The 10,437-nt window shown below is 46.4% G+C and overlaps 1 protein-coding gene across 18 annotated transcripts in view; it reads right to left on the bottom strand.

Moving 5' to 3' along the window:
- Positions 1 to 9,789: 9,789 nt before the first annotated feature.
- Positions 9,790 to 10,437, bottom strand: part of RALY (RALY heterogeneous nuclear ribonucleoprotein) — a 78,144-nt gene continuing 77,496 nt past the window's right edge. For all 18 annotated transcript variants that reach the window (XM_070588051.1, XM_070588059.1, XM_070588045.1 and 15 more), the window contains one exon: positions 9,790 to 10,142. The gene's annotated coding sequence lies outside the window, so the exon portion shown is untranslated. The remainder of the gene's footprint in view (positions 10,143 to 10,437) is intronic.

Below are 10,437 nucleotides of genomic sequence, written 5' to 3'. Positions count from 1 at the left end.
AAGGAAGCAATGTGGCATGTGCAGTACAGAGAAGTCTTCTGAGTCCACATTGTGATGCTAGAGGAAGCATCATTCTTTTTCCTCCCCAACTTGTGTTTTAGGTTTGAAAAAGGCCCACCACAAATGCTTTTCTATTTTCTCTATTAAAGTAGCTTTTGAATGTGACCATGAAACCAAGAGGTGATGCTGCCTGTGTGGTGCTTCTGGGTGCCTCCAGTTCTGCCTTCTGAAGAAGGGTATTTCTCCATTGAGCACAGGGGGAAAGATCTTATGTGTCTACTGTGATCTGCCTTGCACGCACTTCTTGAGAATAAGGGCATAGTGCTGCTCCTCACTTCCTTGTTGCCAGACTAAGTGGCCCAGGAGCAGTCACTCAGCCCTGAATGTCTTAACTATGTTGTTTTTAATCACTGTGACCCTTAATTTTGAGGTACAGGCCAAGTGTTGTAAAGCACCTTGGCCATGAAGCAGTGGAGAGAGCAGAGCATTCCCTTTAACTCAGTAGGTCCTGAGGAGACCACACACTGGCTAAGCTGCCACCACTGCCCTGATGAACTCAACTGCTGTTTATGATGCCATCTTCCGTCTTTTGTATCCACACCCACACAATTCCCAATGTTGGATGTTACTGCGTGAATAAAGCAAGGATCAGTGCCTCTTGTGTAATTAACTTTCCATTGCTTTTGCGTGTATGTATGTGTATTTCATTCATTTCTTTACTTCAGTGGGACCCCTTAGGAGAAGACACAGGACTTTACAGTTTGGTGACAGGTTGGCATACAGTTATGTTGGCAATTTCAACCCCAGTTTTTAACTTCATTCTCAAAACAGATTCTCTGGACTGATCCTGACCCTTTAAGATAGTTCCAGTTGAGGTATTTGGTTAGAATTGGATTGACTCTATATCAAACCCATTCAAAATGATGAGTTGCCCTAGGTTACCCATTCCCAGTAGCATCACTCTTCTGTCTCTACTACCTCACACTAACCACAGCTCGGCTGGAAGGAACCTTCTATAGAGTGACAAAGCAAAGGCAATTGAGGGTTTCTGATCAAGAGCCACCTTCTGGTTGTGAGAAGGGAACCAGACCGACCACCATTTCCAAAGTGTCTTTGGAAACTGTTGAGGAGTCTTCCTAATTATGCAAAGAAAGGGGGGCGGGAGGGCGGAGAAGGGTTCCATGGTAAAGTTTTAGACTAAACAGGTTCCATGACTGCCTAAGGAAAGTCTTTAGTATGCTGATGTGCATTTTCATGAGCACGTAAACATACAGTTATATGTCTAATTCTTTAGACAACCCTCTTGACTTCATTACTGCCCACAACTCCACCTACAGAAAAGCTTAAGCTTTTCCTAAGATATCCTGCTGGCTCACTCCCACACTTCAGAGGCCCCTGCCCACTGCATGTAAAATACTGTTTCCCCCAGCCCACAATAACGTAGGCGCTAAGAGATTTGTTCACTCATGCCTCCCTAGTGCTGAGAGCAAGCAGTGCCTAGCAAGTTGTAGGTGTCCCAGTATTTAAATGAGTTTCTTTAAAAGGAGCATAACATATGCAGACTTGTAGCCCCTTCTCCCTGCAACCATCTTGGAGGATAAGTGTTCTGCAGAAAAGATGGTGGGCTGGACAGCCTGGAAGAAGTGCTGCTGTGATGTCCTGGCATCCCCTATCCAGATCCTTTGCCCTGGGAGCACTAAGCTTTCATATTGTAACAGAACATTAGATTTTGCACTGTGTTCTTAGAAGTTGGGCTTTGTAGCATGTAGTATTCTTTTTTTAATTGAGAAGATGAATTTATAATTTACAATTTTTAATTCCCAGAATCCTACCACCATTGAACCTTTTAGTATTAAGAGCATTTTTCCAAGTTAGTACAGTTTTCAGAATTTTTGAAAACCATTAAGAGTCCATCCGTGTCATACCATAGTTTATTAAATCAGTACCCTAATGGTGGGTGTTTGCTAATTCTTGATAATGCTGTGAGAATGGGTTTTGAACAGTCTGGAGTGGCAGTCCTCTGCCATTGATTATATCCTGTATTCTCATCTATAAAATGGGAAAATGCCTACCTCAAAGATGGTGAGACGGTGTATGTAAAGTGCTTCACCCAGGCCTGCCTAGCACATGGAACTATTTCTTCTGTTAAATAGTTCCCTTAGGCTGAATTCCCAGGGTCAGAGGGCAGGAGACTTTATGGCTGGTAGTACTTGTAAGCATATCCCCTTTTCCCAAAAGGTAGCCCTGCCGAGTGTACAAATCCTGAAGACTGTAGCTGTCATTCCATTTTTATGGTAACACTGGGTTTACTGACTTCCTGTAAAGACTGCTCTTGGGATGGTTGCCTGTCTCAAAATGATCCTGATATACCCTGCCACCCTTGCCTATAGGGGCATCAAACTCTCCCAAGGGTTTGCAACAGAGGCATAGTCCATGGAGCTTTGTTACATTAATGGTGTTACTCTTAGAAGGGACCAAACACTTGCTGGGTCCCCTGTAGCTGCCATGGCTCCTGTCCTTTCACACTTTCCCTGATAACATAAAATATTCCTGAACGCTCGTAATCATTGCCCCTTGATTTAAGCTTGGCTTTGAAGCCATTGGAGAACCCCTTGTTCTAAGGGGTAAGTATTAATGGATATTGCTCTTATTAAAAACCACCATTTTAATGGGCATCTTTTTAATTTATATTTGTCAGCTACAGATTTTCATGAGCTTTTAAATGAGCCAGAAATCAAATCAAAGCCAAAATATTACATGGGAAGTTGGCCAAACCTAATCATATACTGGGCAACAGCTTCAGTGTTGTAACTATTTTGGCCTTTGAGAATTATGAGTGCTTCATTTGAGTCCCAGACATACCAGTGCACTAGGAAAAATGCCTTATTTAATCAGCACAGCAACCCTTTCAGGTAGGTATATTATCCCCATTTTACAGATAAGGAAATGGAGACTCAGAGAAGATAGGCAACTCGTCCAAGGGGTCACATATGTGGTAAGTAGGGAGGCAGGATGCAGTCCCAGGCATTTGGGCTCCAGAGCTTGTGCTCTGCCTCTGCAATGCTGCCTCTCATGACTGTCATTTTCAAAAGTTATTACCTGAATGCCTGCAGCAAAAAGCAGTCCCTGCCCTCCAGGCACTTACAGTCTAGTGGAAATGACAGATGAGCAAACCAGTTGTAAATATAACCTGGTAAAGCTGTGACAGAAGTAGCACACAGAAAGGGCCAATGCCAACTCAGGTCAGGAAGGTGTCTTGAGAAGGCAACTTCTGAGCTGAGCTATAAAGGTAATGAGGGTTAGCCAGTGGGAGAAGACAAAGAGCATTCCAGGTAGAGACAACACCACCACATGTAAAGGCACACAAGCCAGACAGTTCTTTCCACAATTAATCCCATGTGTCTTGAGAATAGAGGCCAGTTAGGGAAGAAAAAGGAAGGGGGCAGATCCTGAAAGGCTTAAATGCCATGCTGAGGGGTCTGGAATTCCACTAGGCAGTGAATAACTGATGGTGGTGAACAGGAAAGACTGATGGGAAGTAAGTGGCAGGAAGACTAGTTACGAGGTTACTGCAAAAGTCCAAGAAATAAAAAGGGCCTAACCTAAGGCAGTGGGATGAGAAATGGGTTAGGACCAAGACATACCATGGAAAAATTAACATGATTTGACAATTAGAGAGGAGTGGAAGACGCTAACATGGGCAACAGGGTGGACAGTGGTGCCATTCCCCAAGATGGGGGATTCGTGAAAAAAAACAGACTGGGGGCTGGACAGGGCAGGGTTCAACTGAGGTCCCTGTAGAGATCCAAGTGCAGCTATTAGATAGGCACCTGTATATATCCCCTGCTGCTCCTGGGGAGGACTGAGTTCAAGGTGGAGATTGTGGAGGCATGAGTATGGAGTCTCAAGCCATGGGCTCGGACAGCCAGGAAGCTGGAGAGAAAAATTAAAGAGGGTGGAGAGGTGCTGGCATAAGAAGAGTCAGCAAAAGAAACTGTGTCCAGAGGAAGAGGAAAGCCAGGAGAGACTGTTGTCACAAGAATCGAGAGAGGAATTACACAGTTATTTATGACAGGGGCATGTGGGGACTGACTGCCTAAGTTTGTGTCCTGCCTCCACCTCTTCCAAATGACATGATCTTGGGCAAATTATTCAACCCAAAGTCTCAGTTTCCCAATCTGCAATATGAGATGAGTTATCTCCAACTCTGTGAGACTGTTGTGAGGGTTCAATAAGATAATGCAATCTGTGTTAAAGAATTCAGGACAGCACCCAGGAATTGCTAACATATATACATATATGTTATATCTCTCTTTCTGTAAAGTCAAATGCTGGAAGGGTGGAGTATACGTAATTAAGAACACAAAGGTAGATGCTGGACTGGATTGTTTGCATCTGCTCTATAATTATTTAGTTAACCAAGTCACATATTCCTTTTTAAAACCCTTATGGGCAAGGATGAATGAGACAGTCTCAGGCCTTAGCTCCCTGTGTGGTCAAGAGATCTGGGCATTGGGGTGTGTAAGGGGTAGAGGAGATGCTGACGGTAGGGTTTGAGGGATAAGGGAGGGTTAGAAGGAAGTGGAAGGTGGAGAAGAGTTGGGGTCCAGGTCAGAAAGTGAGAAAGTAAGAATAGGTAACCCTGTCAGTTTCTGTTCTGTGCACCTAGAAGAGCCAAACTCATGCACTTGCCCAAACAAGACCTGTCTGCTGTACCTTTGTGGAAAGACACCCTGATCATCTGGGCTCCCACAGGAGGTGCACTCAGGCAGAGGTGCAGGGAGGGGTATTTGTGCACCAGGGGCCCACTCACCAGTCAGAGGAGGGAGGTGTCCATTCATTGGTACAAGCAGGAGGGCCAGCAGGGCTTGCCCCATGGGCCTAGTGACCAGACCAACACACTACTCTTAGCTGCAATAACTCACAGACATTGGAACACCAAAAAGAGCTCTTCTTGCTATTATCTTCCTCTGACTCATTTTTACAATATTCTATTCACGTTTTCTTTGTAAGCTGCCTGAAATACATTTTGGAACAAGGCGAGTATAAAAATAAGTAGAAAACAAAAAGAGTAAAGAAAATTATGCTCTTTTATTTTTTAAGAGAAAAATCACCTGAATCTGGATTAGGTAATAGTAAGTGCTCTCATTTATTAAATATTGTCATAATAAGGATGTGCTCCTTTCTTTTTCAGATGAGGAAGATGAGGCTCAGAGAGATTAAGTGACTTGCTTAACAACAAATAGTGTGGAAAGGAACTCAGTTCAACACAAAGTCTATACTCTTAACCCAGTCCCCTTAAAGTAGAGCAAGCTACTTAACCTCTTTGAGTCTGTTAGTGTTCTGGTTATCTACTGATATAGAACAACTCACTCCAAACTTAAGTGGCTTAAACAACAACAATCATTTATTATCCCTCATGGTGCTGAGCTTTGACTGGGGTCAGTTAGGCAGTTCTTACTAAGTTCTCAATCAGACTAGTGGCTTAGCTGGAGGCAACTCGAAGGCCTCCTCACTCAAGTCTGACAGCTGATATGGCTGTCAGCTGGAACATGTACACATGGCCCCTCCATGTGGCCTGGGCATAGTGAGTGGCTGGGTCACGAGATACAAGTGGAAACTGCTAGTTCTTAAGAGCAGGACTGGGAGACTGGTATAGATAGCATCACCATCATCACTGTATTCTATTGATCAAAAAGCCACAGAGTCTAGATAAAGGGGAGAGGATATAGACTCCATCTGCCAATGGGGCCATGTCCTTTTTAGAAGCATCTACAAAATCTATAAAATGGGCACAACCACATAATGAAAACCTGAAGCTTTTGGCAACCCAAGCCTCCTTTCTTCCAGCACTAGAACTCAAATTTTCCTTTTGGGGATTCTCCCTTCTCCTCCTCTGCTCTCACAGGCCCTGTGGCCCACCCTCTGCCACCACTTAGAACCTGCCTGAGAACGACATCAACAGAGCAAGCAAAGCTGAGGAATAGAGAAATTTCTGATGGCAGTTCTTGAAGCCCTGGGTCTGAATATCTACCCCCGGACTTTTCAATTTGTGAAACAGTAAACTTTCTCCTGCTTAAGCACATTTGAGTTCAGTTTTTATTACTTGTAACCAAAAGTTCACACTACACCAGGAAGCGGTTTATTGTTATTATGGGATAACTCCATTATGAAGAATGTGTCCATGGCGGGCGGGGGGGGGGGGGGGGGTTAATTTGTCCAAAGTTAATCAACGGCCCAATTGGGATTCAAACCCAGGATGCCTGGCTCAGAATCTTTCACCCTGCTCTACATCTGTATTTCTGTGGTCTTGTCAGATGGCCCCGTGAATAGTATATGATGTCCTTATGGGAAAGAATATAACCTGGCCAGGGTTGGCTAATACCTACACTCACACAACCACATTTCAATTCCTTGCCCATAAAAAACATGTCCAAATTATCATGTTACTATTTCCTAATACTAAAGACTGCTCCAAATCCTCAAAAAGCACTCCAGCAGCTGCTACTAAATGTTCTGAAATGGCAAGTGAAATGAGGCCTGAGATAGACTAAAAACAAATTATGGCCTTATTTTGAAGCTCCTCAAATTAAGAGGAATTGGGGCTTGGCTATGCGACTTGCTTTAGCCACTGGGACCTTATAAATATGACACAAGCAGGAGCTTGAAGAACACTTGCGTATAGGGGCTTAGCCTGTATTGCCTGCTAGATGCTGGAAACACGTGGGCTAGTTGCCCCTGTTGCCCAGTCAACCACTTGACAAGTGGGTGAGGTTACCTGGAACCAAGCAGCCCCCAGCCAATCTGCCAGCTCACTTCAGCCATGTGAGAGTCCAGCTAAGTAGAAGAACCACCTGGATGAGCACAGCCCAAATTGCCAAGCCAAAGAATAGGAAGCTAACAAAGGTTTATTAAGGGTATTAAATTTCAGGGTGGTTTGTTAGCAGTTAAGAACTGATATAAGGCCCATTTACTATCCCTGATTTGGCCAACCCCTCATACAGATAAGGAAAGACTTGTCCAGGGTCACAAACCTTATTGGCAGCACACAACCCAGTAAACGCACTGGCTGGGATATTCCTTCAAGCTGGCTGCTAGGACGACAAACAAGGCTTCACATCTTGAAAACATCTAGAGAATATTGGTCCTTTGAGCAGAATCTGGTATCACATTTCTTCACCATCTCCTTTTGGTTTTCAGAGGTTGGACACAAAAATTATAACTATTGAGCAATGGAATGGAAAATCTTTCCTGACCCAAGACAGAGAGGGTGGGCATGTGGACACAGGATTTTGTGGATGTGAACCTCCCAAGGCTCAGGAGCCAACTGTGAGCTTTCCCAGGGGCTTTAGTAGTTCAGCAGCTTTTCTGGGGTGCTGGAGGGGGATTCCATTCTCACTCTGTCCAGGATATGTCCTGGCACCAGGGTGATTAAGCAGGGTCTCTGGGTAGGGCAGATGCTTCCTGTCCTGGAAGGGGTCTTCCCTGTTCTTCTCATGACCCTCTATGCTTAGCATACTAAGGAAGCCCACGGCCCCCACTGTTCTACCTGTCCCCTAAGCTCTGAAAAGTGAGTGCCTCAGTCAAGCACTACTGAGTGGGGCCTTGTAGAGTCTGGGAATGTTATTACAGTGCAACGTGCACAGAGCACTAGGCTCTGGGGACACAAGAACACAGTGCCAGCTCTCAGTGTGAAGTTCATCAGGCTCCAAAACCCCTTCTTTGGACTTTGCCCAAGTCCTTGAATAGGTGGGGACACGAAGACCTGACCAGGTATACAAGTGGGTCTGCTAGAGCTGGGCTCTGACCTGCTCGGCAGCAAGGAAGATTAGAGGTTCAGGAACTGGAGGGGTATGTTCCACCAAGGGCTCTTAAGGAGGGATGAGACACTCCCTGTGGACCTAGCCCCTTCCTCTGGACACCTTCTTAGCCTGTCCAGACTGAAGCCTTTCGTTTTGACCAAGTTGGGCCAGGTCCCAGCCCAGTTCCAAGGGCTATTTTTCACCCCAGGTCTGGATCTCTCAGACTGAAAGCCTCAGACTCTACTCTTTCTCCCCTTGCTGCCTAGGGTCCCTGGCAGGCAGACATATGGGGACTGTGATCTCACTAGGCAGCTAAAGCTCCGAAGGGGCAGAAATATTGCTCCAAATCACACCAACAGGTAATGGCCAAGCAAGGATGGGAGTATTTGGCTCAGCTGTGGGTCCAGAACTCTGACTGCCTTGGGGCTGGCTAGTCAGGCTCATGCATAGCTTGGGAACACAGAGCCACACTTGGGCTTCAGACTGCTGGCCTGCCAATGGCAGGCAGGAGGGCTGCCCAGAGAGGGAGACATGAGACAACAAAGACTTCCCTAGGGAGACTGAGCACTGAGCACTGTCCCAAGCCCAGGCTCCATCCTCTACCAAAACCTGGAGCCAAAGCCCAGGCGGAGGTTTGGTGGAGGCTATGTTGTAGACGCGTTGGTTTGAAATTGGGGATTTTCAATAAGGATTCTAGCAGGCCTGAAGAACATGTCAAGATGGAAGGAAGAGCCCAAACCCCTTTCTGATGATGGGATTTCATTCCCTGTGTTGGAGAATGCTGTCCAGAGGAGAGAATAAACAATTCTCGAAGAGCAATAGGGCCGGTCGGGGAGACTTCTCAGAGGTGGTGACACTAGAACAGTGGCTTAATGATGAGTGGATACTTCCCAGGTGGAGAAAGTAGGAGCAAGAAGAGTACATGCCAGGCTTGTAACAGCATGTTTCTGGGTGCTTGCCCACCCACGGCACCATACCAATGAGACTAGGCTAAGTGGCCACACTTGTATCATCCAGTTCACTGGACCAGGGAGGGTACTTATAACCTATGAGTGATTAAAAAAGATTTGCTGTGGAAGTTGATTCTCTCTTGGGGACTTACAATTGGGGAAATTGATCAATTTGTGGTGAGGAATAAAGGGGAAGGGGTGAAGTTAAGACAGAAGTGGACGTTGAAGGAACCTAGCCAGGTGCTAGAGAACAGAGCAAATGTCTAGACAGGTGGCCCAGGATATCTGCAGACAGCCCACATATATCCTGATACCAACTTCCTATTGCTTGAAGTGACTGGAGACAGGCTCTAATTCTTGCTGCCTATAAGAGCAAAGGGCTTGTTTTGTGTGGCTGTGGTGTAAGGTTTGTGTAGGGGTCAGGAAAGAGAGGTGGGGGCAAAAGACAGGAGAGGCCAGGGCAAGTAGGATCATGTACCCCACATTTAGGAGCTGGCATTCTGTCCTGATGGTGAAAAGTTAGTCAGGGAAGGGACAGGATTCAGAAATAACACTGTGGTGGCCACTGGCCTGTGGGAAATAGGGCAAAGAGAAGCTGGAGGTTGGGAAGCTGGTGAGTGGATGAAGCCTGAGTGAAAAAACACAGTGCCCTAAACCAGGACAGAGAAGGGGAGGAAGCGGCAGGTTGTAGAATCATTTTAGAACCGGGAAAGATCAGACTTAGAGAAGCTGACACCTAGACCTACTACTGCCTGACAAGTGGGTCACAACTGCTTGGCACTTCAACCACCAAGGTGTTCTCATAGGCACTGGCACATCTGACCCTCCCCAATAACCCTACTGGCCATTTTTATCTCTACGTTATTTGTGGAAACCAAGGCGCAGACGGATCAGTATTAGGCACCCTAGACAACACTCCCTGGAAGGGAGGAATGAAGGAGCGAACAGAAGCGGGTACAGCAGACCTGATCTCTGGTTGGACAAGAAAGCCAGGGTACCTTCTTCAGAAAACACAAACCATCCCATCTCAGAGCAAGTTGGGATCCAATCTCTTTATTGTCAGAGTCCCCTCCCTGTGGCTCCCCCTCTCCAAACCTATAGAAAAAACCCAAGCCTGGGAGTGTCCTGGGGAGGGGAAGCAGAGTGTGGAGAAACCTCTGTGCTCTGCCCTCTGGCCTGGGCAGTCCTGACAGGGAGAGTACGTGAGGAGACAAGGCCAGAACTCCACCTGCAGAGGCTGTGGCACTGGCTGGGATGTGTGGGGGAGGAGGTGCCTGCTGCCAGCTCTCCTCTGGGACCCGCTGGGGGTGGAATCCAGGCGTGGGTGCCCAGCTTGAGGCCTGGTACAGTGCATGCCCTTCTCCTGCCGGTGGCCATCGCTCCTGTCAGGCTGAGAAAGAGAGAGACAAAGAAGAGACTAAGGGATTGGGAAGAAGGACGGGTGGAATGGTGTTTGCTGTTTGCAGACAGATATATATGCCTGCACTCTGGCTCTGGCCTCATAATTTTCTGGCCATGCAATCTTGGGCAAGTCTCGGTCCCCTGAGCCTCCATTTCCTCACGTGAGCCCCACACTCTACCTGTGAACAGACTTAACAAGGTAAAATTTAGCCTCCCTGGTAAAACAAACCACGAAGCTCCAAGAGGAAAGACTTCACATATAGAATTTCCTAAACTTAACCGTC

Source organism: Equus przewalskii, chromosome 21, assembly GCF_037783145.1.
Source record: "Equus przewalskii isolate Varuska chromosome 21, EquPr2, whole genome shotgun sequence".
Classification (NCBI taxonomy): domain Eukaryota; kingdom Metazoa; phylum Chordata; class Mammalia; order Perissodactyla; family Equidae; genus Equus; species Equus przewalskii.
Note: the sequence above shows the minus strand (reverse complement) of the source record. Positions and strands in the feature narration are given on the sequence as shown.